The sequence below is a fragment of the Cucurbita moschata genome, unplaced genomic scaffold (genome assembly GCF_002738365.1).
Source record: "Cucurbita moschata cultivar Rifu unplaced genomic scaffold, Cmos_1.0 Cmo_Scf00044, whole genome shotgun sequence".
Classification (NCBI taxonomy): domain Eukaryota; kingdom Viridiplantae; phylum Streptophyta; class Magnoliopsida; order Cucurbitales; family Cucurbitaceae; genus Cucurbita; species Cucurbita moschata.
This window is the reverse complement of record NW_019268560.1, coordinates 1,392,305-1,417,714: the sequence shown is the minus strand read 5'-3', so window position 1 is coordinate 1,417,714 and position 25,410 is coordinate 1,392,305. Positions and strand designations below refer to the sequence as shown.

General features: G+C 32.0%; 1 protein-coding gene and 1 pseudogene across 1 annotated transcript in view; both read right to left on the bottom strand.

Annotated features, from left to right (window-relative positions):
• Positions 1 to 3,550: 3,550 nt before the first annotated feature.
• Positions 3,551 to 4,288, bottom strand: LOC111434189 (annotated as a pseudogene).
• LOC111434188 (lectin-like) overlaps positions 3,551 to 25,410 on the bottom strand; it is a 25,808-nt gene continuing 3,948 nt past the window's right edge. Inside the window, exon 4 of the mRNA XM_023071562.1 lies at positions 3,551 to 3,739. The gene's annotated coding sequence lies outside the window, so the exon portion shown is untranslated. The remainder of the gene's footprint in view (positions 3,740 to 25,410) is intronic.

Sequence of the window (25,410 nt, the reverse complement as noted above, 5' to 3'; positions counted from 1 at the left end):
AGGTCGCTACTGTATACGTACCATAAACATTGAATGCGGAAGACTTCAATAAATATAACCCCACTATCATCTTTCATGCTTAACATGTCATTTCTCATTTTTCAGTCTGCGTATCATACATAATCCTAATGGTGTTACATTTCATTTCATTTATCGTGATATCATGTCCTTCATAACATGTTGTATACATACAATTTAGAAAACATAACATAACACTTCATGCTTTTAACATGTCATTTCATAACGTGCAATTCATACAATAATTACCTCAATGGTCACACAAAACAATCTAAACATAACATATCACATCACAATATATCGTATCATAAACCTGTCATATCGTAAACACTTCGTGGTCATATCGTTCCCTAACTTATCATAGCCTTAACATTCTTATACCTATCACAGTCATATCGTCTCGTGAACGTACCTTAGTCATATATCATCACAGGAACGTATCCTAACGCTATCGTTCTATCAATCTATCACAAACCTATCCCTTTCTACCCATATCCTAACCATATTCTTTCATCAATCTTCCCTATTCATAGCACTCTGGTATGTAACCTAACCTTAACGTTTCATGAACCTATCTTACTCATATCGTTACATTTCGTTTTGTGCATCATTCTCATATCCTATCTCAAACATATCCTTGAATACATCGTACCATAATTATTATCATACAATTCACATATTATAACATAACATAAACATAATATAAGCATACCGATTCACAGATAATTCATACATATCAGTATATATGACACGTGTAGAACCACGAGCACATGTCAACACCAAATATAACCATGCCGATAGTAAGGCCACTTACCTGGTCAGCTTAAGTTGTTGTCACCAATATATTCTTAATGGAAGTTCGATTCTATCCTTTGAAATCCGAGTCAACCTATGTGAGCCCATATCATCAGTTTCAAGTTGGAACTCTCTAAAATTATTTCTCTAATTTACATTGGTCAATTCTTAAAAGTCTTGAAAGGTTATGTATCTATAATTATATTTTTATTAAAAATCTTATTTTCCTTGGTTATGTTGTATAAAAAGAAGTAGATAGAGTTATTTCAAGTACTTCTGTGTTTTACTGCCCTATGTATTTACTTTTCTCTCTATATTTAGTTTTTATTTGTATTCACTCTGTTGCCTTTTAATAGGTTGTTGGTGTATTCCAAATTTCCAGTGGATCCCTGTTTCCAAATCTTTCCTTTATCTCAGTGTTTCCTATTCACAAATTTTATTGGTTATTCTATTTTTAATCTATTCATTTGACTACTAATATAAATTTAATCTAATATTACTCATTTGACGTGATTTACTCGAACTAGTATAAATGATTTACAATTAGTTTCTAACTCAAAGCTAAACTATTGTAATAATTTAATGAAATCTAACGTAGCTGTGATCTCTAAAAAAGAAATAGGATAAAAGAAAATAAAATTTTAATATATATCTTATTAATCTGATCTATCTTCAGGTTAATCTACTGTGAATCTCAACTGAGTAAAGGCCATTGTCATCCACAATTGTTGTTTTTCTGTTTCTTTTTGCAGTAACTGATAATTGTGGGAAGGATGAGAGGTTAGTGGAGAGGAGTGGGGAAATGTTGTTTTTCTTTTTTTTTTTGTTTATTTATTTATTTATTTATTATTATTATTTTTTAACCTTTTTATAATTATTTTTATTTCTTCATTTCTTTCTTTATTTCATTATTTATTTATTTATTATTATTATTATTATTATTTGGCTATTACAACTACTACTATTGATACTAGCTTAATATTACTCTCTCAAATTTAATTCTACCTAATTAGTAGTTCAACCATCTTAAGTTAGAATTCTAGTAAGGGAATTGATTCGCTAGTTTGCATAAAATAATTTAAATTTGCTCCTAATGATTTAAACTAGCTAAGCCTAATTATGCATAAATACTTTAAACTCCAAAAATTTAAACTAGCTACTAAGTAGTCATACTAATCTTAAAACGTTTCGAAAAATTAAAACTAAGACGAAAGGGTTCGAGCGTATCAAACTCGAGTCGGATCAGTCAAAATGATGGCATTGAGCGGTTAGAAAGATTACTCTCCGAATGGAGTTGAAGCATTTAAATGAGATGCTAAAATGAAGTGAGGGACCTCCCTCTTGTGGAAGCCAACCCCACTGCTCACCAATGATAAGATAATGATCAAGGACTAGAACAAGGATCAAAATCCAAGTTCTAAAGACTAGAACCAAGGTTGAGACCTCAGAACCCACTAGTCAAGAATAGAACTTAATCACCCAAGTACTTACAACAAGAACCAAAACATGAAGATAAATAGTGTGGTACCCTAGCATATCAAAGAGCTTACAAAGTCTTTGTACTCACTCCATGTTTTTCATATTTTTCCAAGTAAATAAGGAGCTAAGGTTGAGAGCGGACTCTAGAGTAGGTGCCATAGACAAGCCTCACTCGTCGTCCTCCACACCCTTTTGCTTTAAATGTTTTGTGTATGTTCCTTATTCTGTCTTTTAACGGTTAAGTTGTGTTTTTATATAATAATGTATGACTTTATTGTGATATAATATAATTATAATGTCTACTACGTTTTAAATTCTCTTTGTTTTATTTTATTTTATTTCGCAAAAAAAATTGTCCGTCCTTTTTAGAGTCATCCAAAACCGATCCTTACATAACAAATGTGTCAAGAAGCACATCCTTACAGACTTATTAAGCCGAATTTGTTCTTTAAAATTGAGGTTGTATTGAGCTTTACAACCGGGTCATTTTACACCTTTAGCTTAACCTCAATATTCAGAGAACTTCTCATGAGGAAGTCGAGAGCAAAGAAGGTCTGGATCAAGGTAATCAAATGAGTGAAGATTTGGATATATTTTCGATTATGAGAATTTGAAAGCCAAACTTTCGTAACTTGGCTTATGTCATTTGGGGAAACCTTTTCCTACGATTTCGTGGCAACAAACGAAACATGTTTCATCAAGAGATAGTAAGTTAAAAGTCAATGAAGCATAAGAACAAATACGAGCTTCAAAAGTCGGTACCTAACCCAGAAAACACAAACTTTGAGCATTTAAATTCTCCCTAATTTTTTAATGATAAAGCTCGTAATTGGTTTCATTGTATTCCTAGGAAGTTCTACAACTTTATAGTAAAACTCACGTAGAATGAATGCCTTAAAAATATAAACTCAAGTAACATTTTCAATCACTAGAATTTAAAAAAAATGATAAGATCCATATAGTCTATCATCATTACTACAAAAATAACCTCTTGTGTAATGGAGCCAACAAAATTATGATTGATTTACTAGCTTATTTATTTATTTATTTTTATTTAAAGTTTTTTAAATATATAATTGTTTCGTTAGCAAGCCAAAAAGTAGTATGATTATATATATATTTTATATATTTAGTTCATACTTATATTTTATTATATTTAAAACAAAATGTATTTAAAACTTAACCTTCTTGCCGGTAAACAAAAAGTCTATTATTTATCTTTTGACACTAGTACATTCTTTTCATATTTGATTATAACCCGGTAAACAAAAAGTCTATTATTTATCTTTTGACACTAGTACATTCTTTTCATATTTGATTATAACACAAACTCTCGTCTCTCAAAATCAAAATAAGTGTAATCTGAGTTTGAGAGACATATTTGATTATAACACAAACTCTCGTCTCTCAAAATCAAAATAAGTGTAATCTGAGTTTGAGAGAGAGGTTGTGTACACCAAGACTATTTTGATCATGAGCAACCACATCCCTTTGCTCCAATCCGAACACCTTTCACGAGCAGCCCTCTCTTCCAATGCCCTTCATGTTCATAAAAGGCAAACTCGTGTCGCCACTACTTCCACAACCATGGTTACCTACCTTGAACTCAACAACAATCTCAAACCACTGGTTTTGTGGCTTCCCCAACAGGCATTCCTGACGCACTATCTTGCTCCCATCTGGCTTCTTCAATTCGATGTTCAAAGGAACATTCCACCCGGAGGCTCTATTATTTAGCTATACCTGAAGTGCTACTTCATACACAACATTTGGTGAGAGCATAGACTCATTGATCTTTCCACGAATATCCAGCCAAGATACTTCAATAAGTTCTGCAACGTCGCTATTGCCACTGCAAGTTTTTAGACACTCGAGTGAGAGATCAAGATACTTCAATAAGTTCTGCAACGTCAGCATTCTTCAAAATAACATCCAAGCAGTGACCAAGGTTCACTACTCCTCCTAATTTCTCTCTCGCTTCCTTCTCTTTGTCCATTACTCCATTTTAACCTTACGGTCATATAAAAGTTTTGAAAGATTTTACTACTTTAAGAAAATGAATTAATCAAATGGTTATTTTTTATTATTTTGTGTGGATGAATGCATTTTGCCTATGAAATTTATTTTTATATAAAGCTAAGAATAAATTATAAAAAAAATAAAAAGTCCACAAATTTAATTTAGAATATGAACTATTTATGCCTTAAAAAGAATGTTCTCGTGTTTATATTACTTTCCATTTACGATGAAAAGACATTTTAATTCTTTTAAAAGATATATTTTATTTTCATTTATATTTGTGTTTTGAAAAATAATTAACAATTTTTTTTTATACAAAATAACATATATTTTAATTATTTATAAAAAAAATAAAACACTTTATTCTATTTTATTTTTAAGATTACTTTCAAATAATACTTTAGCCCATTATATCTCATTTTTGTATGAAACATTAATTAAATATAATATTTTGTTAGTTAATAAATTATAAAATATATATTAAATAAAAAATCTATTTGACGTACCAAGAAGATAAAACTAGAACGTTATAATTTTTTTTCTAGAGTTATTTTATTTAGACTATCGATTTTTAAACAAACCAATTTTTAATAAATTTAGTCTTAAAAATTTATAAAAATTGAGCATACATTTTTTTTTTTTCTTGGGACAATGTGATGTTTGATACTTTTATGAAAGTTAAAGATCTCGTTTATTATATTTAATATAAAGAATAAATTAAATAAATATGATGATAGGTTGAATGAGTATATGACATTTATTTGGAATTATCTCAAAAGAATATTTTGGAGATATTGTTGATGACGAATACTTTATTCGTATAGTATAAATATTAGGATCAACTTTAATTTTATTTAAAATTAAACTAAACCGTAGATACAATTTTTTAAATATTTAATATATCAAATACAATAAATATATTTTTCTTGTTTTATATTTAATATATCTAAAATATTAAATACAATTCAAATTAAATATATTTTTTTACTTCAAATTAAATATGTTTTTTTTATATTTAATATACCTAATATATTAATTATTAATTTCAAAAATTCGAGAAATTTTAATTAAATTGATTCTTTTTAGCGTTAATAATGAGATTTTATACACCTATAGAATATAAGCTCTCCAAAAAAAAATTAATTAATTAAATTGTTCGATCAATCAATTTTCATTCATTAATTATAAATCACTGCAAGTAGATATGGAGTTGCACTTTTATGCACAGTAGAACATGTTATGTCCATTAATATATTCATTATAAATAAGCGATTCTTCACGAGTTGTTCATAATTACAGCTCGGTCAAAAGTACGTTTGTAAAGACTCAAGATTTCTACTTACCTAGAGTCGCTAATATCATGATAACGTAGTCATTTTGTGCAGAAATAAGTGTTTTAACTTTATCATAAAACATAAATTTCATCTTAAAACACTGACATAGAATTACTTGTTCGAAAATATTTTTAAAACTCAACGAAATATTAAATGAAATACATAAACATTAAAAGTAAACACCATATTCGTCCAAGTCTAGGAAAATAGATAATATCTTATTCATGTGTCATGGTCTCGAGATGGAATGTAATAAGTCTTAGAGATGTAAGTTTTCAGACTATGCTGGTTGGAACGTATGAAGTCTTGAGCATAGGTATTCAGACTAAGCTGCATGTAACGTATGAAGCCTTGGGCATAGGTATTGAGGTTGTAGGCCAGCCGTGAATGCAAGATTAGACTACATCGCTTGGAACGTTAGAAGTCTTGCATGTAAAATTTTGAGACTACACTGCTTGAATAGTGTTAGAGTGATGTTTGCTTGGATCATAAGGACTTTTTTTTAGCTTTTATAATAATCTATCCGCTCTTGAGAATTGATATGTTCCTTTAATTAAAATTTTAAAATCAAGAACAATATATAATTTTTTTTTTGTTCCATCGACCAAAGGTAACTAATTATTATTATTATTATTCATTACATTTTTTAGGCTGTGATGGATGAATGTATTTTCTCTATATGAAATTTATTTATTTTTATATAAAACTAAAAATAAATTATAAAAAATAAAAAGAAAATAATATATATTTTAATTATTTATATTAAAAAAAAAACACTTCATTCTCTTCTTAAAAAAAATAACGAGACTTTTGGAATAATACTTGATACAATTATATTTCATTTTTGTATGAAACGTTGTTTAAATATAATATTTTGTTTGTTAATAATTTATAAAACTAGAACAGTTTTTCTTTTTGTAAAGTTACAAATTTTTTCTAAAGTTATTTATGAGTTGATATTGTGCACATTTATTATTCATATAGAAAGACTATTAATTTTTAAAGATATCTATTTTTAATAAATTTAGTCTTAAAATTTATAAAAATGGACTTTTTTTTATTATTATTTTTTTATTTTTTATAATGTGATGTTTGATACTTTCTAATTTATGAAAGTTAAATAAAAAGATCTCGTTTTATTTAATATAAAGAATAAATTAAATAATTATGATGATGTGTTGAATGAGTATATGATTGTAACACCCGCTCATCGTCAACGCGATTAACAGGAGTTACCATCGACAATAATAACAAACTCTGATATCCAATCATAAAACTCAAAATATTTCTAAAAACATCCCGTAAAATATTTATAAAAAAACAGTACTTTTAAAAACTTAAAACGACCAAAGTAAAGTCTTGACAACGAAAACATAATTACATAAACAGACCCAGACATGGATTCCCAGTAGTCTCTAGCCCGCTGATCTCGTCCTCGGTTGGCCTGCATCATCTAAATCTGGAAAGAAAAGTTATAATAATTTTGATGAGTAATTAGATTACTCAGTAAGTAGCTAGCTTATCATTCAAGAGTTCATAACTAATCTTTCCAGGTGTTTTTAAGTTTTATTCATCATTGACTCCTAGTTCTCTTACTAGGGTCATCTGTTCATTATGAGGTATCTCAGCTACCTCCAGCTAGGTTACTGACTCTCTTTCGATATGCTTATCTAGAATTTTCGAACTCGTATGTAAGACTCGCTCTCGGTCAAATACGGCCCGTCTACTAATTGCTCTGGCGGTCTGTTTATCTCATATACCAACGGTCAGGAGTACTCATGCTCCCTGACTTAGCACACAGCGCGTTGGCCAGGAACTCCGCGGGAATTAGTAGACTATCATACTCATATAAATAAGCCATAGCTCAACAACCAATAAGCATATCTAGAGTCATAACCTTTCCATTAACATGCATAACATACTCACAGTTACTGCATGCTTTCATACTGTATCATGTTCAACACATAGAACATTCTGACAATCATTTATATCATGTTTACATCACAGGCAAGCAGTCACACTATACAATAAACACTCAATATCATCAAAGCTCATCATAACATACTAAGCTCTTAATCAGGTAAACAACACACTCACATGTTGTAAAACAAGTTAAAAACTAGTTCATAGATCGATACGCTACTTACTTGGTTTCGAACTCCTTTTCCCCCTTGAATGTACGTTTAATAGTATTTCACACAATTCCTTCCTATTAGACCTATATTTTATCAATTTCAACATAAGTATAGACCAATTTTGATAGGACAGGTCAAAAGGAGTCGAACGGGACAAACCGGGAGCCAAAATACCTGCTCACGCGCCCTCACGCGCCAACACAAGGTCGGGGTTCGTTTCTCACGCGCCTCATCCACGCACAATCGCACTTCCACTCGCGGCCTCCCACGCGCCTCGCGTGTCCTTTACGCGCTCGTCTTCAACCTCTCCTCCCTGCAATTTTTCCCAATCTTTTTCCTTTAATACCCGTTGTGTCCCGAAGCAAAAATTTCATCTCTACAGCTCGAATTTCGTTCTGATTTCTTCTACAACTTTATAGATCTTCTAACTACGGTTCTAACAAGCCTTATTTCATAACTTATTATGCAGTATGAATCAAGATATCGAGATTTAAAGGTTTGGTGATATGGTTTTTTTTTCGTTACCTTCGAATCACCGTCCGATTCAGCTCGTGGCCATATCCCCTTCCTCAAAGGATTCCTCAGCAACAACCCCTCTTCCTTTACCCTCGATTGATGTCCAATTTTAAGCAACCAAAACTCGAATTCTAAAAAATTTCCTCCTCTGTTTTCTGGGTTTTTCGCTAATCACTATTCTTCGTTTTTCTTCCTTTTTAAAACCTAATCAAGGCCCTAATACGCTTCCACATCCTCTAATGATCCACTCATCAATCCCACGCCTCCAGCTTACGCGTCCGCCGCTCCTCATCCCCTTTACAGCAGCTGCTTGACGCAGCTGCTTCGATTTTTTTTTTTTTAATTATTATTATTATTATTATTATCATCAAACACACAACAAATAAATACAAAATACATATTATCATTATTTTAGGTTGTTACAATGATATTTATTGGGAAAGATCTCAACCGAATATTTTGAAGATATAGTTGAGAAGTAACTCTTATTTGTATGAACATTAGGATCAACTCTAATTTTATTTAGAATTAAACTAANCTATCGATTTTTAAACAAACCTATTTTTAATAAACTTAGTCTTAAAAATTTATAAAAGTTGATCATATATTAAGATTTTTTGTTTTTTTTGACAATGTGATTTTTGATACTTTTATGAAAGTTAAATAGAAAGATCTCGTTTATTAAAATATATTTAATATAAAGAATAAATTAAATAAATATGATGATGTGTTGAATGAGTNTGAGAAAATTTTATTATGTCAAAATAGTTAGAGTATTTTAGGTATTTAATTTAAATATTTTTCTAATATTTGTTTATCAGATTTGTTTGGTGGTGGTTAGTTCTATTTATGATTATTTCTAAAACTATAAAAACATTCAATAATATCATCATCCAAACTTGAATGGTTTATGTTTTTGACTTAGTTATTCTTCTGCCAAAATCTAACAATAGGTATTAGAGCTGCAATTTTTGAGTGATTAAACAGGCAGAGTATGAGTGAGTTATTAAATAGGTAGAGTATGAGTGAAGATAAAACTTTAACAAAGATCCCTCGCTTCAATGGTCACTATNCAATGTTGTTTAAAGATGGTGTATGTAGCATTTATCATCTACAAAAAGGAAAAATAGCAGAGTCAACTATGAGCGCAAATCGGCTGTTTATTTTGCGTACTAAACCATCTACCACAACAAATGAAAGAAGATGTCTTCAAGTTTCAAATACGGATCAGTCAACACTTTGGCACCATCGTTATGGTCATCTTGGCTACAAAGGCTTGTGCACCTTGAAACACAAAAATATGGTGAAAGGCCTACCACAAATTATAGATCCAAACACCACCTGTGAGGCATGTATGAAAGCAAGCAACATCGGTATAACGCCCCTAATTTCCTAAACCTAATTAGTGACGTCACCCATGCATACATAATTCATTGCNGGTCACTATGATCATTGGAGTGAAATTGAGTGATCAAATAGGGAGAGTATGAGTGAAGATAAAACTTTAACGAAGATCGCTCACTTCTATGGTCACTATGATCATTGGAGTGAACTGATGGAAAATTTTCTCAGCAGAGAGTCTATGGAGTGTGGTAGAAATTGATTTTTCAAAACCAAAGGAAGTAACAATGTTGNCATCATAAATAACCTTGGAAAAACACAACAGAGTCTTTCATAAAGATTCATAAATCCAAAACAAACCTATCTCCGAAAACAAACCTTCAATAACTGAATTCAAAATAAATCTAAATAAAACAATACTTAATGCTATAATTTAAATAAACTCCTAAAAATATCCCCTCTCCAATTTCCATGGTGTCCTCAGCTTCGACGTCAACCATACATTGGCGCCTTGCCTTTACCTGAAAAATGTAGGTAGCACGTGGCTTGAGTATTTTATGAAATACTTAGTAAGTCACCCCACGGTTGGGGTAAGGAATGCAAACACATGCAACAGTATAACTAGATGGATGTTCTTGTAATAGCTCAACCTGCTTTTTCGACCACCAACACTCTATTTTAACCTTACAGTCGTATAAAGGTTTCGAAGGATTTTACTACTATATGAAAATGAATTAATCAAATGGTTATTTTAAATATTTTGTATGGGTGGATGCATTTTGTCTATGAAATTTATTTTTATATAAATCTAAGAATAAATTATAAAAAATAAAAAGTCCACAAATTTAATTTAGAATATGAACTATTTATGCCTTCGTTCGAGTGTTTATATTATTTTCCGTTTATGATGCACTAAAAGAAAAGTAAAAGAAATGAAAAGACATTTTAATTCTTTTAAAAGATATATTTTACTTTTCATTTATATTTGTGTTTTGAAATAAAAAAATTACAAATATTTTAATTATTTATAAATACAAAAAAACACTTTATTCCATTTTATTTTTTTAAGATTACTTTCAAATAATACTTTAGGCGATTATATCTCATTTTTGTATGAAACATTAATTAAATATAATATTTTGTTCGTTAATAAATTATAAAATATATATTAAATAAAAAATCTATTTGACATACGAAAAAGATAAAATTAGAATCGTTATTTTTTTGAAAGTTATAATTTTTTTNGTTGAGAAGTAACTCTTATTTGTATGAACATTAGGATCAACTCTAATTTTATTTAGAATTAAACTAAACCAAGAGTTACTGAAACTTACCATAAATATAGGGAAAGTTATGGCTAATTTTTCACTTACTAGCGTGAGAAAATTTTATTATGTCAAAATAGTTAGAGTATTTTAGGTATTTAATTTAAATATTTTTCTAATATTTGTTTATCAGATTTGTTTGGTGGTGGTTAGTTCTATTTATGATTATTTCTAAAACTATAAAAACATTCAATAATATCATCGATCCAAACTTCAATGGTTTATGTTTTTGACTTAGTTATTCTTCTGTCAAAATCTAACAATAGGTATTAGAGCTGCAATTTTTGAGTGATTAAATAGGTAGAGTATGAGTGAGTTATTAAATAGGTAGAGTATGAGTGAAGATAAAACTTTAACAAAGATCCCTCGCTTCAATGGTCACTATGATCATTGGAGTGAAATTGAGTGATCAAATAGGGAGAGTATGAGTGAAGATAAAACTTTAACGAAGATCGCTCACTTCTATGGTCACTATGATCATTGGAGTGAACTGATGGAAAATTTGCTCAGCAGAGAGTCTATGGAGTGTGGTAGAAATTGATTTTTCAAAACCAAAGGAAGTAACAATGTTGACCGAGGCACAAAAAGGTCACCTTGATGATGCTAGACTCAAAAATCACCAAGTAAAACATTGCCTATTTCAGGCAATTGGTCGTACTGTCTTTAAACAAATCTTGAACACGCCAAGATTGTTTGGGACTCAATGAAGCGAAAATTTGGTAGAAACCAAAAAGTGAAGAAATCTCTTCTTAATGCATTAAGGAGAGAATTTGAGATCATAGAAATGAAGAAGATGAAAGTATCACAGATTATTTAGCAAGAGTGATGATAATCTCCAACAAGATGAGAAGCAATGGAGAAGATATGCTAGACAATAAAATTGTAGAAAAAACTTTGTGTACCCTGATTGAAAAATTTACTTATGTTGTAGTATCCATTGAGGAATCCAAAGATACTGATAACATNTTACAGTCGTATAAAGGTTTCGAAGGATTTTACTACTATATGAAAATGAATTAATCAAATGGTTATTTTAAATATTTTGTATGGGTGGATGCATTTTGTCTATGAAATTTATTTTTATATAAATCTAAGAATAAATTATAAAAAATAAAAAGTCCACAAATTTAATTTAGAATATGAACTATTTATGCCTTCGTTCGAGTGTTTATATTATTTTCCGTTTATGATGCACTAAAAGAAAAGTAAAAGAAATGAAAAGACATTTTAATTCTTTTAAAAGATATATTTTACTTTTCATTTATATTTGTGTTTTGAAATAAAAAAATTACAAATATTTTAATTATTTATAAATACAAAAAAACACTTTATTCCATTTTATTTTTTTAAGATTACTTTCAAATAATACTTTAGGCGATTATATCTCATTTTTGTATGAAACATTAATTAAATATAATATTTTGTTCGTTAATAAATTATAAAATATATATTAAATAAAAAATCTATTTGACATACGAAAAAGATAAAATTAGAATCGTTATTTTTTTGAAAGTTATAATTTTTTTCTATAATTATTTATTCGTCGATATTGTACATTAATCACATTTATTTATTCATATTCGAACACTTAAGTTTTATTTAGACTATCGATTTTTAAACAAACCTATTTTTAATAAACTTAGTCTTAAAAATTTATAAAAGTTGATCATATATTAAGATTTTTTGTTTTTTTTGACAATGTGATTTTTGATACTTTTATGAAAGTTAAATAGAAAGATCTCGTTTATTAAAATATATTTAATATAAAGAATAAATTAAATAAATATGATGATGTGTTGAATGAGTATATGATATTTATTTGAAATTATCTCAAAAGAATATTATTGAGATATTGTTGATGACAAATGCTTTATTCGTATAGTATAAGTATTAAGATCAACTTTAATTTTATTTAGAATTAAATTAAACCGTACATATCTTACAATAAATATCATTGGAGTTTTAAATATATATATATATATATATTAATTATTTAAATATTTAATATATTAAATACAATAAATATATTTTTCTTCTTTTATATTTAATATATCTAAAATATTAAATACTAATATGAAGAATTCAAATTAAATATATTTTTTTACTTTAAATTAAATATATTTTCTTTACTATATTTAATATATTAATTATTAATTTCAAAATTTTTAATTAAATTGATTCTTTTTTTAGCGCCAGTAATGAGATTTTATACACATATAGATTATGATCTCTCATAAAACAAAATTAATTAATTAAACTCTTAGATCAATCCATTTTCATTCATTAACTATAAATCACCCCGAATAGATATGGAGTTGCACTTTTATGCACGATAGAACATGTTATGTCCATTAATATATTCATTATAAATAAGCGATTCTTCACGAGTTGTTCATAATTACAGCTCGGTCAAAAGTACGTTTGTAACGACCCAAGATTTCTACTTACCTAGAGTCGCTAATATCATCATAACGTAGTCATGTTGTGCAGAAATAAGTGTTTTAACTTTATCATAAAACATAAATTTCATCTTAAAACACTGACATAGAATTACTTGTTCGAAAATATTTTTAAAACAACACAACGAAATATTAAATGAAATAAATAAACATTAAAAGTAAACACCATATTCGTCCAAGTCTAGGAAAATAGATAATATCCTATTCATGTGTCATGGTCTCGAGATGGAATGTAATAAGTCTTAGAGATGTAAATTTTCAGACTATGCTGGTTGGAACGTATGAAGTCTTGAGCATAGGTATTCAGACTAAGCTGCATGTAACGTATGAAGCCTTGGGCATAGGTATTGAGGTTGTAGGCCAGCCGTGAATGCAAGATTAGACTACATCACTTGGAACGTTAGAAGTCTTGCATGTAAAATTTTGAGACTACACTGCTTGAATAGTGTTAGAGTGATGTTTGCTTGGATCCTAAGGACTTTTTTTTAGCGTTTATAATAATCTATCCTCTCTTCAGAATTGATATGTTCCTTAATTAAAATTTTAAAATCGAGAACAATATATAAATTTTTTTTGTTCCATCGACCAAAGGTAACTAATTATTATTATTATTATTCATTACATTTTTTAGGCTGAAATTGTGATGGATGAATGTATTTTCTCTATATGAAATTTATTTATTTTTATATAAAACTAAAAATAAATTATAAAAAATAAAAAGAAAATAATATATATTTTAATTATTTATATTAAAAAAAAAAAAAACACTTCATTCTCTTCTTAAAAAAAATAACCAGACTTTTGGAATAATACTTGATACAATTATATTTCAGTATGAAACGTTGTTTAAATATAATATTTTGTTTGTTAATAATTTATAAAACTAGAACCGTTTTTCTTTTTGTGAAGTTACAAATTTTTTCTAAAGTTATTTATGAGTTGATATTGTGCATTTACATTTATTATTCATATAGAAAGACTATTGATTTTTAAAGATATCTATTTTTAATAAATTTAGTCTTAAAATTTATAAAAATGGACTTTTTTTTTATTATTATTTTTTTATTTTTTATAATGTGATGTTTGATACTTTCTAATTTATGAAAGTTAAATAAAAAGATCTCGTTTTATTTAATATAAAGAATAAATTAAATAATTATGATGATGTGTTGAATGAGTATATGATTGTAACACCCGCTCATCGTCAACGCGATTAACAGGAGTTACCATCGACAATAATAACAAACTCTGATATCCAATCATAAAACTCAAAATATTTCTAAAAACATCCAGTAAAATATTTATAAAAAAACAGTACTTTTAAAAACTTAAAACGACCAAAGTAAATTCTTGACAACGAAAACATAATTACATAAACAGACCCAGACATGGATTCCCAGTAGTCTCTAGCCCGCTGGTCTCGTCCTCGGTTGGCCTGCATCATCTAAATCTGGAAAGAAAAGTTATAATAATTTTGATGAGTAATTAGATTACTCAGTAAGTAGCTAGCTTATCATTCAAGAGTTCATAACTAATCTTTCCAGGTGTTTTTAAGTTTTATTCATCATTGACTCCTAGTTCTCTTACTAGGGTCATCTGTTCGTTATGAGGTATCTCAGCTACCTCCAGCTAGGTTACTGACTCTCTTTCGATATGCTTATCTAGAATTTTCGGACTCGTATGTAAGACTCGCTCTCGGTCAAATACGGGCCGTCTACTAATTGCTCTGGCGGTCTGTTTATCTCATATATCAACGGTCAGGAGTACTCATGCTCCCTGACTTAGCACACAGCGCGTTGGCCAGGAACTCCGCGGGAAGTAGTAGACTATCATACTCATATAAATAAGCCATAGCTCAACAACCAATAAGCATATCTAGAGTCATAACCTTTCCATTAACATGCATAACATACTCACAGTTACTGCATGCTTTCATACATGTATCATGTTCAACGCATAGAACATTCTGACAATCATTTATATCATGTTTACATCACAGGCAAGCAGTCACAATATACAATAAACACTCAATATCATCAAAGCTCATCATAACATACTAAGCTCTTAATCAGGTAAACAACACACTCACATGTTGTAAAACAAGTTAAGAACTAGTTCATAGATCGATACGCTACTTACTTGGTTTCGAACTCCTTTTCCCCCTTGAATGTACGTTTAATAGTATTTCACACAATTCCTTCCTATTAGACCTATATTTTATCAATTTCAACATAAGTATAGACCAATTTTGATAGGACAGGTCAAAAGGAGTCGAACGGGACAAACCGGGAGCCAAAATACCTGCTCACGCGCCCTCACGCGCCAACACAAGGTCGGGGTTCGTTTCTCACGCGCCTCATCCGCGCACAATCGCACTTCCACTCGCGGCCTCCCACGCGCCTCGCGTGTCCTTCACGCGCTCGTCTTCAACCTCTCCTCCCTGCAATTTTTCCCAATCTTTTTCCTTTAATACCCGTTGTGTCCCGAAGCAAAAATTTCATCTCTACAGCTCGAATTTCGTTCTGATTTCTTCTACAACTTTATAGATCTTCTAACTACGGTTCTAACAAGCCTTATTTCATAACTTATTATGCAGTATGAATCAAGATATCGAGATTTAAAGGTTTGGTGATATGGTTTTTTTTCGTTACCTTCGTATCATCGTCCGATTCAGCTCGTGGCCGTATCCCCTTCCTCAAAGGATTCCTCAGCAACAACCCCTCTTCCTTTACCCTCGATTGATGTCCAATTTTAAGCAACCAAAACTCGAATTCTAAAAAATTTCCTCCTCTGTTTTCTGGGTTTTTCGCTAATCACTATTCTTCGTTTTTCTTCCTTTTTAAAACCTAATCAAGGCCCTAATACGCTTCCACATCCTCTAATAATCCAATCATCAATCCCACGCCTCCAGCTTACGCGTCCGCCGCCCCTCATCCCCTTTATAGCAACTGCTTGACGCAGCTGCTTCGATTTTTTTTTTTTAATTATTATTATTATTATTATTATTATTATTATCATCAAACACACAACAAATAAATACAAAATACATATTATCATTCCTTTAGGTTGTCACAATGATCTTTATTGGGAAAGATTTCAATCGAATATTTTGAAGATATTGTTGAGAAGTAACTCTTATTTGTATGAACATTAGGATCAACTCTAATTTTATTTAGAATTAAACTAAACCAAGAGTTACTGAAACTTACCATAAATATAGGGAAAGTTATGGCTAATTTTTCACTTACTAGCGTGAGAAAATTTTATTATGTCAAAATAGTTAGAGTATTTTAGGTATTTAATTTAAATATTTTTCTAATATTTGTTTATCAGATTTGTTTGGTGGTGGTTAGTTCTATTTATGATTATTTCTAAAACTATAAAAACATTCAATAATATCATCGATCCAAACTTCAATGGTTTATGTTTTTGACTTAGTTATTCTTCTGTCAAAATCTAACAATAGGTATTAGAGCTGCAATTTTTGAGTGATTAAATAGGTAGAGTATGAGTGAGTGATTAAATAGGTAGAGTATGAGTGAAGATAAAGCTTTAACAAAGATCCCTCGCTTCAATGGTCACTATGATCATTGGAGTGAAATTGAGTGATCAAATAGGGAGAGTATGAGTGAAGATAAAACTTTAACGAAGATCGCTCACTTCTATGGTCACTATGATCATTGGAGTGAACTGATGGAAAATTTTCTCAGCAGAGAGTCTATGGAGGTGGTAGAAATTGATTTTTCAAAACCAAAGGAAGTAACAATGTTGACCGAGGCACAAAAAGGTCACCTTGATGATGCTAGACTCAAAAATCACCAAGTAAAACATTGCCTATTTCAGGCAATTGGTCGTACTGTCTTTAAACAAATCTTGAACACGCCAAGATTGTTTGGGACTCAATGAAGCGAAAATTTGGTAGAAACCAAAAAGTGAAGAAATCTCTTCTTAATGCACTAAGGAGAGAATTTGAGATCCTAGAAATGAAGAAGATGAAAGTATCACAGATTATTTAGCAAGAGTGATGATAATCTCCAACAAGATGAGAAGCAATGGAGAAGATATGCTAGACAATAAAATTGTAGAAAAAAACTTTGCGTACCCTGATTGAAAAATTTACTTATGTTGTAGTATCCATTGAGGAATCCAAAGATACTGATAACATGTTCATTAATAATTACAAAGTTTATTAGTGGTGCATGAACAAAAATTTCGAAGATCTAGCATTAATGGAGAGGAGCAAGTTTTAAAACTTGAAGGACGAATGGAAATAAGTAACAGAGGAAGAGGAACTTACAGGGGCAGAGGACGCGGAAGAGGAAGATCAACTTTCAACAAAGCAACTGTTGAATGTTATAAGTGTCATGACTTAGGTCATTTTCAATATGAATGTCCAAAGATGAATAAGAAATTGAATTATGCAGAGCGGGAAGAAGAGGATGAAATGCTGTTCATGGCTCATATGGAAAGACATACATGAAGCAAAAAAGTAGTGATGCTTGGTTCTTAGATTCTGGTTGCTCAAACCATATGTGTGCAAGTGAAGATATGTTTTCAAGCTTAGACAAGACATTTTTCCACCATGTCAAACTTGGAAATAATACAAGTATGAAAGTTATGGGAAAGGGTGCAGTGAAATTAACTTTGCATGGGGTTCGTTGTACTATTAGTAATGTGTATTGGGTACCTGAACTCAAAAGTTTTCTTGAGCGTTGGACAACTACAAGAAAAATGAGTAGCAATGTTGTTTAAAGATGGTGTATGTAGCATTTATCATCTACAAAAAGGAAAAATAGCAGAGTCAACTATGAGCGCAAATCGGCTGTTTATTTTGCGTACTAAACCATCTACCACAACAAATGAAAGACGATGTCTTCAAGTTTCAAATACGGATCAGTCAACACTTTGGCACCATCGTTATGGTCATCTTGGCTACAAAGGCTTGTGCACCTTGAAACACAAAAATATGGTGAAAGACCTACCACAAATTATAGATCCAAACACCACCTGTGAGGCATGTATGAAAGCAAGCAACCTCGGTATAACGCCCCTAATTTCCTAAACCTAATTAGTGACGTCACCCATGCATACATAATTCATTGCACGGAAGCTCATCATAAATAACCTTGGAAAAACACAACAGAGTCTTTCATAAAGATTCATAAATCCAAAACAAACCTATCTCCGAAAACAAACCTTCAATAACTGAATTCAAAATAAATCTAAATAAAACAATACTTGATGCTATAATTTAAATAAACTCCTAAAAATATCCCCTCTCCAATTTCCATGGTGTCCTCAGCTTCGCCGTCAACCATACATTGGCGCCTTGCCTTTACCTGAAAAATGTAGGTAGCACGTGGCTTGAGTATTTTATGAAATACTTAGTAAGTCACCCCACGGTTGGGGTAAGGAATGCAAACACATGCAACATATGAGAGTGATCTAACTTTTCATAAACTTTACATAGCCTTGGGCGCTTTTCTATTCCAAGTAGGGTTGGATGTGTGGTACTCCTTCACGCATGGCCCATGTACGTGTACATGGACCCACCAGGCAGGCTCATATACGTATCCCCTAGCCCTGGCTTTGTCGGGCACAACGTATTACACGTTGCCGGACACCACAGAACAGAAAAGGGCCCGCATGATATTATGGCGAACATAAATATCGTATTTCATTCTTTTGTAACATAAAGGGGAAGAAGCCTGATGCACGTGACATACATATATATGCATGAGGTCTCTTAACATATCTAACATGGCATTACATAAGCAGTGCTAACGTCGCATTTACGTTTCTTACCTCACATGGCATCTCACATGACTTACATTACATGACATATTACATGACATGAAAGTACATTCCAGTTGCATAAACATCTCATGACATGACTCGATAATACTACGTGTATCCATGGCATCGATCAACATTTTCATGGCATATATTACAAACATATCATTCATAACTTCACATAACATAAACAGTCAACGGTCAACATAACCCATTATGTTTCATAGCACAAACAGTCACATAATTCATACATCATATAGTCATATCACATAATAAAACATGGTGCATGCAGGGGCCACAGGGCACACACCATCATACAACACGTGGTGAACTAGCTCCAACAGTAAGGTCACTTACCTTGATGGCCTTGGCCGAAGTCACTCACAACAAGCTAATCCCAACGGTTAAATACGTCCTATAATAACCACATAAAAACTTGGGAACCTTTCATAACATACCCTAGCTAAATCTCATGCCATTCATCAAAATAAACTCCCGACCCAATCTGTCTTTAACGGTTAGGAACCATACTGACCTCGGATTGTAAAACTAAGGGCAGAAACGGCTTTGAAAGGGCCAAATACCTTCGAATCGATATATTATAATGATACTGAGCCGATAAGCCGAGCTGCCGAGCCGACCAACTAAGCCGCCAGAATCGATATATTATAATGATACTGAGCCGATAAGCCGAGCTGCCGAGCCGACCAACTAAGCCGCCAAGCCCGATATATTATAATGATACTGAGCCGATAAGCCGAGCTGCCGAGCCGACCAACTAAGCCGCCAAGCCAAGATGCGGGAATTGACGGAACCGAGCCGATTTCGTACACGTGCGAGTCGAGCCGCACTGTGTACGCATGCGATGCTGTCGGAGCTGTTGGGCGTGTGTCTGCGACTCGACCCGATTCCAAAAACCTTGCCTTCCTTACCCGACAAGCGACGAAACCCTAGTTTTTGCATCCCCGATTCCGCCGACGTGCCAACGATCCCACAACGTCCTCAACATCGATTTCCGACGGTCAACCTTCTTTGACACAATGATCCCAACATCAATACCTTACTTCCACTTGATTCTTCCTCCGAAGAGCAACCTCAACGTTTCGGAGGAAAGTTTGGAGAGAAAATCGTTTTCAAATGATGTAAAAGGTTTGGCATAGGAATATAAAAATAATCTCAAGACATTTCCCAATCATTCTAGGTTTTAGGATAAGGAAACTTGGAGAAATAGGAATGTTTCTATTAGGTATTAAAAGTCTGGCAGGAAATCCCTCGATTTTCGGGGAGATTACATTTAATTATTTATTTTATTTTATTTTATTCTAGAAACTCGAATCGTTACAATCAGACTCCATTTCCAAAAATTGGTAAATGGAGAGCAACAGAAAAGTTGGATCTTGTTCATGCAGATATATGTGGTCCAATTTCACCAGCTTCAAGTGGCCAGATGTTGTGCTTTATAGATGATTATTCAAGAAATGTATGAAGTTATTTTCTGGTAGAAAATCAGAAACATTTTATCATTTGAAATGTTTCAAAACAATGGTGGAAAAGAAAATTGGAATGCCTATAAAATGTTTAAGGACAGACAGAGGAGGAGAATTGAACTCTGCAGAATTCAACTATTTTTGCAAACAACATGGAGTGAGGAGACAATTGACCACAACCTATAACCCATAGCAAAATGGAGTGGTCGAATGCAAAAATCGCACTGTGATGAACTTGATGAACTTGGTAAGAGCTATGCTGACAGAGAAGAAAGTGCCTAAAAATTTATGGCCTGAAGCAGTCAGGTGGATGATTCAAATTTTGAATCGATCACCCACTCTTGCAGTAAAAGACATGATACCAGAAGAGGCTTGGAGCGGAGTGAAATCATTGGTTGATTATTTCAGAGTTTTTGGATGTCTGGGACATGTCCATATTCTAGATACCAAGAGAAGCAAACTTGAAGTAAAAGTGTAACATGTGTTTTATTTGGAGTCATCAGCGAATCCAAAGGCTACAGAATGTTTGATCAAACTACAAATAAAATTATAGTAAGTCGTAATGTAGCTTTCGAGGAAGATCGTGAATGAGATTAGAAAGTTTTCGAAGGTGAAACAAAATTGGACGGGGAAAATATTGAATTTGATAAGAACACAGCCGAATGAGGAGAAATCAAAGAGGAAACGATTGAACCGATTGCTGAAACAATTGAACCAGTTGATGAAAATGAAGAAGGGGAAATCACGGAAGAAACGACTAAACTGGTTGCTGAAACAATTGAACGAGTTGTTGAAACAATTGAACCAGTTGATGAAAACGAAGAAGGGAAATAGTGACTATGTCGAAGACATGGAAGATAGCAAGAATACTTCTTCAATTGGATTTACTGATAGTGATTATGTCGAAGACATAGAAGATAGCAAGAATACTTCAAGCTATGTGTTTATGACGAGTGGAGGAGCAGTAACTTGATCTTCTCATAAGCAGCCTATAGTCACCTTATCAACCACAGAAGCTGAGTTTGTTTTTGCTAGTGCCTGTGCATGTCAAGTTGTTTGGATGAGGAGGATACTCAAAGGGATTGGTCACTCTCCCTGTGCATGTCAAGTTGTTTGGATGAGAAGGATACTCAAAGAGATTGGTCACTCTCAAATAAAAGGAACAAAGCTAATGTGTGATAATACTTCAACTATTAAGCTATTCAACAATCCAGTTCTGTTCTAAACACATGAGAGTAAGATTTCACTTTCTTAAAGATCTTACAAAAGAAGGAACTGTTAATTTATTATTTTGTGGTACCCGAAATCAACTTGATGATTTGTTGACAAAACCTCTAAAAATTAAAAGCATTTCATAAGTTGTGCGAAGAACTTATGTTAGAGTTTTCCTGACCTTTAACTAATTCTTGATCAAGAAAAATAAGTTGAAGGAGAGATTGTTAAAAGAATTTTATTTAATTTAAATATTTTCCAACATTTATTTAGAAGATTTGTTTTTTTTTTATATGTGGAAAGTTTCTATTTATGAGTATTTGTAATAGCTTATTTAAATTATATTTATACGTCATATCTATCCAAATATATATTTAACTAATTTAAATCTCATTTAAATTTAATTATTTAAATATTTAATATATCAAATACAATAAATATATTTTCCTCTTCTATATTTAAAATATCTAATATATTAAATATGAAGTGGAAGCGGTTAAATTAAATATATTTTTCTTCTTTTATATTTAAAATATTGAATACTAATGTGAAGAATTCAAATTAAATATATTTTTCTCTCTTCATATTTAAGATATTTAATATATTAAATATTAACGTACACGTGTATGTTTTCTTCCTTATATTTAATATACCTTATATATTTATTATTAATTTCAACAATTCAAAAACATCTTTAAGTTAAATGAATTCTTTCTCGCATTATTACGAGCTAGTAATGAGATTTTATACACCTATACATTAAAAGCACAGCTAAAACAAAATTAATTAATTAAACTCTTTAATTAATCAATTTTCATTCATTGACTATAAATTATCTTAAGTAGATATGGAGTTGCACTTTGATGCAACGTAGAGTATGTTATGTCCATTAATATATTCATTATAAATAAGTGATTCTTCACGAGTTGTTCTTATTCCAGCTGGGTCAAAAGTCCGTTTGTAACGACTATAGATTTCTACTTACCTAGAGTCGCTACCATCATCATAACATAATCATTTTGTGTAGAAATAAGTGTTTAAATTTTATCATAAAACATAAACTTCATCTTAAAACACTGACATGGACTTACTTGTTCGAAAATATTTTTAAAACGACATAACGAAATACTAAATGAAATAAATAAACATTAAAAGTTTAACTATTCTAACCTAAGTCTAAGAAAATAAATACAACTACTATATGCATGTGTCACTGTTTCGAGATGCGATGTCGTCGTCGGCCGTACAGGGATGGGTTGCTTTTATATGAAATACAAGTAGCATGTGGCTTGAGTATTTTAAAAAATACTTAGTAAGTGACCACTATACAATTCATGAGTGGAACCCATCATATCAGTCTATTTTCGTCGGGCGGCTTTTTTAACAGACAACTTAGATGTGTACTTAATTTTCCTACACACGATCCACACGTGCGAGTATAAACCCACAAGTTGATTCGCACACCTCCTAGCCCCCTTTCTGGTCGGGCGAGCATCCTCTAGTAAACATAATGATTGTTCCCATGCCTCGTAGCGTATGCGTCCGTACTATCGTGAAGGAATAGGGCTATCCCCCGATGCATGAACACACAATAATGCATGAGGTTCCAACATTTTTCTATTTTCTCATTATCATTTAATACAATCCCGCTTATTTGCTTACATTTATTACCCTATTTATTTATTTGGAGTACAATAGTTTTTTACTCCAAACACTTTTTTTTTTTACCACTATGTAAGTACATATTATCTCACTTTCTTAACCAAAACACAATTTGAGGACATTTATTACCTCATTTATGCATAGGAACAATATTTACTTATTCAAAAAATTAACCACTTACATCTATTATGTAACACCCTAATTTTTCTTGTCAACATCAAAGACCCCAAAGACGCCTGTGTATGCATGTCTTTAATAACATATGTAGAAATTTAAAATAAAACATTTTGAAGCATGAAAAGCCACCTATCAACTATTAATTGATCAAAACAACGCATATTATTTATCTAAAATCACTACCCTTGTCATAACATACTCTCTTAAAAATATACTCAGGAAGCAATATATTTGTAGACTCTCATCGCTTCCTTCTCCGAGTAGGTTCTCACGGCTTTCTTTGGTCTATACGAAGTTTCAATTGATTCCTTATTGATCATCTACCCGTGTAGTCCTTAGTCCTTCATCGAGACTAGTTTATGACGTCACAGCGTCGATCTTGACTCATTTCTAAAATCAATAGAAGTACTCATACTAAACCACCTATGTGCATAGTCCCTACCTCTTTCAAGATCGGTTTATGAAGTTGCAGTGTCAACCTTGACTCATATCTATGCTCAATGGGTGTAACGGCAACAAATATAAAAAAAAAAATTGCGCACTCGCCAAAAAACGCACGAGCATTTCAGTGAGACGCCGAAATTCTCACACCACGCTCAGTCACACTCCTCCGATGCTCCCGCTTCGCCAAAACAATCCCAGACGACTGCCCATCCTTCAACTACACGCTTCTAAAGGCCCACCTCCAAGGAAAAGGGGAAGAGAGAGAAATTTTGTGAGAAAAATCGCGTGAACCGGGTGGAGAAGACGAAGTCGGTGGACTTCGGTTCAAATTCGTATTGGGTATCCAAACGCCTGCAACCCCCAAACGCCTTGGCCCAATCTACTCAGTCGCCCAAACTGCTACAAAACTTCAACCCGAGAACACGCGCCTGTAGCCTACTGACCATTGAATTCTCGAGGCCCAAATCGAACGTTTCGGCCCAATCCACATAGCCAGCTTACGCGACCTGCAACAATCGTGACTCGCTACCCACAATTCACGACTCGCACACCCGCGCGAGACCCGCACCTCGACCTGAAGTTGTCTGCACACATGTCGGTCTCCTATTGTGCCACGTGGCACACCTGCAGCGAATGCAAACTCGTGCTCAAATGCGTCCCACCAGTAGAGACATTGGGAGGTTCGATACTTTGGTGACAGGTACACTACCCATTTTAAGTCATTATGCTTTTACTATATTTGATTTTGGTTCTACCGACTCTTTTATATCTTTTCCCTTTGTTATACAAGCAGGATTCGAACTAGAACCCCTTATTGCATGTGTGTGAGTATCCCTGTGGGGGGAGGCTTAGTGGCTAAGGATAGAGTAAAAGATGACCAAGTAACCATAACCGATCAAACTCGAAGCGTAGCCCTGATAGTAGTTAGCATGATAGACTTCTATGTAATACTAGGCATAGATTGGTTAGATGAAAACCACGCTGGTATAGACTTTCGTAAAAAGGAAGTGATAATTTCACCGCTATCGGGACCCAACTTTAAGTTTAAGGGTACATGCATTGAGACTACCCAAGGTAGTCTCAATGATGAGCTAACTCACTAGTTCAACCAGGGGGTTTGGCGATATTAGCATGTGTTATAGATGTAAGAGAAAAGGAAAATAACCTAGACACTGTACTAGTAGTGAACGAATTTCTAAAAGTTCTTCGCAAGA